At 39.0% G+C, this 9,222-nt stretch overlaps 1 long non-coding RNA gene across 1 annotated transcript; it reads left to right on the top strand.

The window, feature by feature from the left end:
• The first annotated feature begins 242 nt into the window (after positions 1–242).
• On the top strand, positions 243–3,029 carry LOC148736538 (uncharacterized). The gene is made up of 2 exons (XR_015998457.1): positions 243–1,533; positions 2,356–3,029. It is a non-coding gene; the product is annotated as an uncharacterized LOC148736538 (long non-coding RNA).
• The last annotated feature ends 6,193 nt before the right edge of the window (positions 3,030–9,222 follow it).

The raw sequence follows: 9,222 nt of genomic DNA, 5'->3' as shown, positions 1-9,222 counted from the left end.
TTTCTCGTGGACGCGCTCTTCAAAATATATAGTTATTTAGGAGATACCTCGCAAGTTTGTGGCGGTACCTCTGTTATTATGCCAAGAGACTGAAACTCAAAGTTCGCTAGTATATGATCTATCAAAAAGACCATGTTGCAGGTTTTTCCTCTCAGCACCTGCTGATTGAATTAACTATGATGCATTTCGATTCCTTTGCATTGGAGGCTTTTTTCAATTTTATTTGCTGTTGACCGCTGAAAGTAGTTAAACTGCATCTATAAATTAGTTAATTTGGTTAGGCAGGGGACGTTAAAGAACCCACTCACGAGATTACTGTGATGTGGTCTGGCCTGTTTACTGCGAATTGAAGGGAGGGGGCATCTTCAAATAAGTTTCCTTCGATTGTTTGTAAACTGCTGATGCAGTCCGGCCAAAGTCCCCCCGAAAAGTGTTGTGATGCGCATTTGATCATATCCACATGTTAATTTGCGCAATACAAATATTAAATTATTATTATTAACGCTTCTAAATTGTTAATAACTTCTAAAAATTTTGAATGAAATGACAAAATAGGAATAAATAAACTCTTAGAAGCAAAACAAAGAAAATGAAAATAAAACAGAGCAAAATAAAAACGAAAACGAAAAACAAAAGTGAATAGCAAAACAAGACAGAACTAAGAAAAACGAAATCTTAAACTGTCCGAAATGCTAAAATTTCGAGAGTTTATGGAGGACCACATCTTGGCAGCTATCTATTTAAACAGCCCGATGGCGTTAATAAACTAATTGATTTATTTGTCGCCACTTGATTGGCTTGTATAAAAAATAATGATGAATAACATGCTAATTTGCAGATCAGCTGTCAGGGTGGAAAACATTAACATCACTTTAACATTGTTTTTATTCTCTCTATGAACGTAACTTTTCTTTCTATTACCGGCATCATCAACACGAAGACTTTTTAACCACAATTTGCAGTAATGTCACTGATAGACCAATACGCCGTTGTCGATAAGAGTACACATAACCCTGCTCGCGTCAGCGCTTCACACAACGCGCTGAGTTCATTGTTTCCTTTCCCATAAATATTGAAACAGTCTGCTTTGACTACATCCAAAAATGTATTAGTTAAAAGAGGCATTGTGTACCTTTGCGTCTTTAAAATCAATCCAGTTTTAAAGCTTATTTGTAGAGTGTTAACACTTTTGTAATCATCTTCTGGAAAATTCAGTATTCCAGTTAACATTTAATTATCAAAAATGCTCCCTCTCATTTTTTTTTTGCCATCAGAGATCTATTTGAAATCTGGCTAATTTGCAGAGAATTATCTTTTTCTCGTGCAAATATCCACGCTCAGAAAGTACAAGTAGCTATGACCGTTAGACTTTTAAACACCCTGATTAATGTCACTGATTCTGCCTCAGAATTACAGATGAGCCTTTTTTACTCTAATTCTCTTGCTTCCCCTTAGCAGTTAGGGGAAAAAGTCAAAAACAAGATAACTAAGGTCGACGACAACGAAACAGGGCAAACCAAACGCAAAATAGGGGTAAGTTTCCCGTTAGACTACAAATAATGGAAAAGAATTCTGTATGCAATGAAACTTTTATTCGTTACTACATTAATACAAAAACTCTGAAGGTGCTCAAAGGTCAAACAATCAACTTAATATATTTCCGTTTTCAACAACGCTCTATGATTGGTTCTCTGCCAATGTTCTGTTGACTGATGCTTTCGACCAGCAAATTTGTGGTAAATCTATCATGCACGAGGCAAATGAGTGTGGCCATGCTCCTTTGGCAATTAGTTTTCCAGACCACTGGAAGTCTTGCAAAAGTTTCCTACTTCTTATATCATGAAGAGGATTAGTAGGGCCAAGTCTTTGTTGTTTTGTTCGAACTTAGAGATATTCATCACTTAGTATAGACCTCCTTCGGTCGATGTCGACCATGGATACTACTCCCTTGAAGTTCGTGGTGTTGCGACCAGAACAGCGTTATCGGCGGCTGGTAAGGCCAATGTGGGAGTGGCATTCTCTGCTGCACAAAGTGCAGATGTAGTTGGTCGTGAGGGGGGGGGGGGGGGGTGTCCGTGTCCGTGTCCGTGTCCGTGTCCGTGTCCGTGTCCGTGTCCGTGTGCCTTCCGCCTAGCTCCCCTCTCTTCTGTCAGGTTCAGGATCTTCTCTTCATCTGTCTTCAGCAGTGTTTGACCAAGCGGCGCCAGCTGCTGCGGTTTGTTGCGGTGTCCTCCCAGATCTCTGTATTAATTTCCAGAGTTTTCATGTCGCGCTTGCAGACATCTTTATGTCTCAGCTGGGGGTGACTTTGCTCATTGACTCTGAAATTAACAATGCTAATTGCGCTTGTTTCAGTACAAAGAGGACAAAGCCTCCACAGGCTAGACATCCAATTCATGAAAAAAGGGGACACCTTTCTTGAGTTTGCTCTCCCAAAGCACATAAAACAAAGCCGACCGGGATATAAAGTGCCATCAGTGCTTTTACAAGCCTACCCTGCAGACCAATCTCTTTGTGTTTTTACCCGCTTAAAAGGGTATCTGCAGAGGACAAAGTTATTGAGAGGTATTGAAACAAAGCTCTTCATTAGTCATGCAAAGCCGCATCAACGGGCTTCTCGAGATACCATATCAAGGTGGATTCGTTCTGTAATGGCAGAGGCTGATGTTGAAGTCACCACCTTTAAACCTCACAGTACCACGGTAGCAGCAACATCGAAAGCTAAAAACGCATCTGTTCCAGTGAAGGAAATCTTAGACACTGCTGGTTGGTCCTCAGAAAGAACACTTGATCGCCTATACAATAAGCCTTTCTAAAAGTATGATGACTTTGCTACATCTGTACTCACAATTGACTAGCTACATTAGACGTAACTAACCCTTCTGAATGTGGGTGACGTGGAAGTTTCTGTTGGTTTCAACATTTTGCTATAACGTGCCTACCTGTGTTACCTTTGTTCCTATTTAAATGTGAATATGTATGTAGGGCGTTCCATGTGATTATGATTAAATCCACATTTTGTTTTATTATTTTTCCCTTTTCATGTGAATGTCTGGGCTTTAAAGTCTCAAGGGATCCCTGTGGCAGTGGTGACGAAATAGAATTAGAAAATTAAACGAGACTTACCTGTAAGTTGAAGTTTGATTGGAATTCTATGAGTCACCTACTGCTACAAGGGATCACATGCCCACCCTAGGCTATATTACCCCTTCCTATAGGGTGTTATTTTATCAACACCTTGCTACGTTACACAACCAATCATAACAACAGAGAGAACTTAGTTTCTCCGTTATACGACCTTCACATTCGTGCTTCAAAAGCTGATGTGCGCATGCGTGTTGCAATCTCATGCGATCCTTGTAACAGTAGGTGACTCATAGACTTCCAATCAAAATTAAACTTTCAGGTAAGTCTCGCTTAATTTTCCAATTTTGCCATACCAGCTTGTGCTGAACCCTCAGACTGATTGTTAGGAAATAATCATAATGTGTTTTATAACATAACCAAAGTAAAGCGCGCGCTCTGATTAGTCAATTCAGCGTCCACCATTTGCCCATGGGTGTACGCTGCTGACGTGAGCAAATGCAAAAGACTAGTTTTCCGCGCGCTCTTGTTTTTTTCTGGTCACGTAAGATTTGTTAAATAAAAGAAAATTCTTTTGCTACAACGTATCAATGTTTTGTTATAAAACAAATGGCAAACGCCACAGTGTACACTATTGAGTAATGGATGCACTTTGGAGGTTTGCTAAGCACTCAAGAAGCTAGAGTCGCTCTCGGCTATCACCTCGCGCGACTCTGACGCTTCTTTCGTGCTTAGCAACCTCCCGCGTACATCCCTGAATCAATGGTGTACGCTGTGGTGTTTACCATTTGTTAATTTCAGGCACTTCGTCATTTCTAATGAAGTATCCCTTCACTCCTTCATCCCTAAAATTTCTGGCTGCCTAGGTAGGTTTTCCCCTGATCTGAAAAGGAATTCTGTGCTTGGACTAATTTTAAATTCTGCACAGAAGTACTAAAGTGCATGCCTGATGAACACCTACAAGAAGCAAATCAAGTCAAAACCAAAAAGGGAAAAGATAAAAAAGTCAAGTCTCTCTCTGGGCATGACATCTACGAAAATTAAAAACGATACTTAGTCAGTTCTATATTATTTTCCATTTAACTTTTTTCTGCTCTGTTGTGTTGTAAAGCACGCTGAAAGCGTCTAGAGCATAAAAGAAGTGTACGGACTGAAAACACGAGACGTAGTCGAGTGTTTCTCCCCACTTCTTGAGTACTCTAACCTCTTCCCAGGGAAAACAGGTGAATATAGCTGGGTCAGATCTTCCTCCTCTATAATCTTTGTAGCGGTGAGCGAACATCAAGGCGAAATTGGGATGCTAAGAAAATCGCGACCAGTTAAATAGCACTAAAACACAGGGATATATGACGGAGACGGCGAAGTAAATTTACTAGCGAACTTTATTAGAAGTCTATAAATTAAAAGGATCCAGTATAAGAAACATGCGTGGCGACTAACAAACGTAATGTAACGAAAATAACTAAGAGAAACCGGATCAATGTTAGTAGGTAGTGTCGGTCGACATGTCCACCGACTATCGGTCGACATGTCGACCGACATGTCGACCGACATGTCGGTCGACAGTCGGTCGACTTATCGACCGACATATCCACCGACTATCGACCGACTATCGACCGACCTGTCGACCGACTATCGACCAACTGTCGACCGACTGTCGACCGACATATCGACCGATATGTTGGTAGACATGTCGGTCGCCATGTCGGTCGCCAGGTCGGTCGCCAGGTCAGCCGACACTACCTATAATAAAATCAGTGATCCTAAATCCAAGAAACCTAAGCGACACAATAAACATGCTATAATAAAACGAAATATCAAAAAGGTACTTTAATGAGCTTGCCCCGAAAACAATAAAAGATCACTTAGATTTCATAAAGGAATTCCACGTGACCACGAGGGGGCGACACTGCTAAATAACATACAAAACATAAATATTAAATGGTTGCAAAATAATGAGGCAAGCTCTACGAAAATAGAAACAGAATATTAAAAACTTTCGTATCGATCCCACAACACCAATGACACACACAAATGAAAAAGGTTGATAAACGAATATGATAACTATAACCCCAAGACCTGGAGAAAACGAGAAAAAACCGCAACGGCTTTAAATGAAATGTGAAACCTTTAAGATCAAAGGGTAAATTATGGCCCAACTGAAACGCAATTACAATCTTTGTCGAGACAAGTTCGCCCAGCAAGAAGGAAGAATTTTTTTTTGTGTGTAAACACTGACGCCAAAGCTGGTATTTTCGCTTCATAAACAGTGTTGGTTTTTTTCTTTTATCTCAAGTCATGTCTTATCACCGAATCACATAAATTTCACTTCGTTATATTTATTGGCATCATCTTTACAGCCCACGTTTTCCGGTTTTTGGCTAAATAACCACGTAAGTCTTGAAGCAGACCACATGCTGGAACACAGCGGCAACACTGGCTCATGTCGTGTTATCTTTGTAGCGATCCAACCTGGAGTACAGCCCCGCCTCTTGCAAGGAACCCGATAAATCACCGCGATCAACTTGACCCGAAACTAGTCTTGTTTATCAGCTTGACCTGAAACTGGATTGGTTGAACGGAGCGCAAACTTTGCACTATCTTACTCAATTTACTTTTCTTTCTTTCGAGTTATTATTATTACTTGAAAGTTTAATATAAAAATTGACAGTTGAATCTTAAACTCTCCCCGCTCTTTCCTTAGTTTTATCATCAAAGAAAATTAAAAACATCTTGTCAAAGTACTTACAATTGTAAAGATCCTCTCACAAGAGGTGCAAGCAGTTCTAACAACGATGTGGATAAAGGGGGGAAGTTTCTAAAGAACCTTCTTTACTGTTCTCAGTAACGACGAATGGCTAACAATCGAAATGTCACCTTCAGAATCCCTCGGCCTTGGCCAATTCATATCATCAGCTCAGTTCTAAACCAAATTATCAAGTTCGTATGACGTTTTGTTAAACCTCAAAGTACAAACCATCGCAAGAGTGATAGTAGTCCTTTTCAGGTTTCTTCACTCGTTACACCTTTAGTAGTAACCAAAACAAACACCAAGAAACCAGAAGAAACGGGTAGTTCCAAGAACATCTATGTCTGATATGATGTATCGCTCAAAACTTCCTTTAATGAAACAAGAAAAAAAAAAAAAAAAAAAAGAGTAACTAAAACAACCACAATGGAAAACAAATGCGAAGTTTACGTTTTCCTGTTGTAAAATTTACGTTGTGTTCGTCTAGAGTACACATTAAACTAAAAAAATTCTGATTCGGGCAAAACATCCAACCGTTGATTCATTTAGACTACTCCAGACCTTCCCAGGACTACTTTACGGTGGAAACTTCTCCTTCAAATTGAAGTTGATAACCCAAACTAGCTTTATCCAATAAAATCAAGTTAAAAATCTTAAAAAGCGTGCTAGAACAACATTTCGCCGAGAACAACTTCATCCAGGATCATCTCTGCTCTTATGTTTGTATGTTGCGGTTTTTGACAAGTCAATCCCTAATCATGAAATGTTCAAACAAAGGAAAAAGTACTTGGCTGAAAACCAAATTAAAGCAAATCCAGGACCTAAAAAGGGCAAAACTTGTGAATTTTCTGATTAAAATTGGAAATATCGTGCTGAGATTGACAAGAGTCTGTGGTTTACCCAACCTTCAAACTTTGGCGGAGAATATGTGCTGCAAAAAGCCGACTAGAACAAACGTGACTGGAAAATTATCACTTTCCCGTGAAGTGCTATCTTTGCTTGTTGTGAACAGCAGGACTGGCCGCTAGCAGTGTGAGCCTGGCGTTGAGATAATTTTTCTGCGAGAGCGTAAATGCTTCTTAGTCTTAAAGAGCCGCAAAACTTGTAATATGATTTCGAAAAATTGCACTTTCTTCAAATGAATTATTTAAAGGACGTGTAAATTTGACTGAATTTCGTGAAATTTAAACCGAACAGCAACTGAATATTGGGTTACACAATTGTGTCGGCATTCCTTTTCAATTAAATACTCGGCTGAGGAACGCAGCACGCCTGCCATTTTCGCGGCACTAGAGATTGACAGCTCTAAAAAATAAAAAAAAATAAAAAAAAACCAATGGCAATACGGAGAAATGCTTAGCTACTTAGAGAGAGTAATGTTTTGATGCAATAACACAGCATCAGAGATCACCTTTTTATAACGGACTACCTAGACTAAATGGAGTTGAACAATTTTGCTGTTTACTGGCTTCCTTCGCCCTAAAAGGGGAAAAATCAAATAGCCTATAGTTTAATCGAGTTCAGAATTTAACACAATTGCTATCGATATATTATGTATTTGTGTTTCCTGAATAACAGTGCATGTACAAGTTTTTTCCCGGAAGGCATCGGCGAAAATTTGGAGCAAACTTAATGCAGACTCTGTTGGCGGTTAACTGTCAAGCAATGAGGCCAACAAATTATTCCTTCAAAGTAGCTCAATGATTGGGAAGTTCAGTTTCCACAGAATTTCTGTTTAACTTAAGCTTTCAGCTGGTTATTTTATTTAATCACTTTCACCAGAGTGATACTGTATTTTATAATACAGTATCAACGTTGATACTGTATTTTATAATACAGTATCAACGCGGTGAGTAAGGCTGGCCAGTTTACTTGGTTATTCGTTTTCAAAACACTGGAAGCCCTGCCAAGATTTTTCAGGATCGTAAAGAAAGTAAGTAAATTGGACTTTTCGGCCGTTTAAAAACAAATTTGATAGATTCGAATAGCCACCCTCATAATAAAACCATTTAATAGTCCCATTTTGGAACGAATATCATGTCTGAATTGATTTTTTTTTATGGTAAAAGACGAGGCCATGTACCTCTATTTCTTGGTAATTGCAGCATTTTGTTCTGATTTTAGTTAGCTCTAAATAGTATACTAACACAACTGCGAACTGACAACAGGGTAGCGCGTAATCCTCTTTGAAACACCGAGAGGTAAATAACAATAATTTCTTGTCCGATATCATGCTATTTTTTGCTATATCATCTCATAGAACCGAACAACTGAGAAAATAGCGTCATGTCGAGCGTCATGTCGAGCCAAATGCTATAGCATGTAGAATCCGTGACCAGTGATAAAAGTGAGTGTGTTCGATTTTCTTGCCATCAGAAGATTCGAAAATGATTATGGAATGTAGTTGATGCCGCATTCGAATGAGATCTTCTGGCAATAAATGGAACCCTCTTCTAAAATTCATTCGAGTTTGCTTTCGATGTAATGTCCATCATCATTCGGGTCTTTATAAGAGAGAATGAAAATTGAAAACATTATTGAGATCAATCGCGAATGGCCCAAAAGATTGATATCAGGTTTACACTGGAGAAGAAGTTCGTGTGAAGCTCGAACTCGGTCGAGTGCGGTATTACTTCCTATCGAAAAGGAGGAGCGCGGGCTCATTTCAAGAACGGCGGGTGATAACTGGGTCCAACGTCCGTGATCGAAGGATCATCGTTCGTGATGTCTTGATTGTCTGAGTGTGATTATTTTGAAGTCTCCAGCGCGTGAATATTTTTTAAGAGACGATATGTACAAACCAAACAGCAGTATTGAAAAAACAAAGCTTAACAATTGAAAGTTTCAAAAGTAGTTTACAGTACAAGAATCACAAAGTGAAAACATCCCTATGAATAAGATTTTATAATTGCTAAAGTTTAATGTACTATAGTCCAAGCCCCTGGTATTAAGGGACTGTAAGGACATGCGCAGTTGACGTTACAAATGGCAAACACATGGTTCGTGACGAGGTTGGGTTGAGGTTCAAATATTACAGTTGGTTGAATTTGTATATCAGAAGAGGAGATTCTGGCAAGTAGTACAGGAAAATCGTAGATTTCTCTACTTCAAGCGCAGGTAACTCAATGCGTAAACATAGCCATCAAGTCTTCAACTACCCAAGAAAGGACGTTTTCATGTCCATTTTAGAGTGAAAATCGTCTACTTTGTCAACTTGCTAATAAATCATATAAACCCAGCAAATGCTAGAATGAAAAGAAGTTGTAGTCTAAATATATCGATTTATTTGAATTTTTTTTAACTCTGTTGATTTTCCGTTTCGTGGCAATCTCTTATCTAGAATTAAATTTGAAAATGAAGTAGCTACAGTGCATGTAAAATAAATATTG

The sequence above is a fragment of the Stylophora pistillata genome, chromosome 3, assembly GCF_964205215.1.
Source record: "Stylophora pistillata chromosome 3, jaStyPist1.2, whole genome shotgun sequence".
Classification (NCBI taxonomy): Eukaryota; Metazoa; Cnidaria; class Anthozoa; order Scleractinia; family Pocilloporidae; genus Stylophora; species Stylophora pistillata.
This window is presented reverse-complemented; position numbering and strand designations above follow the sequence as displayed.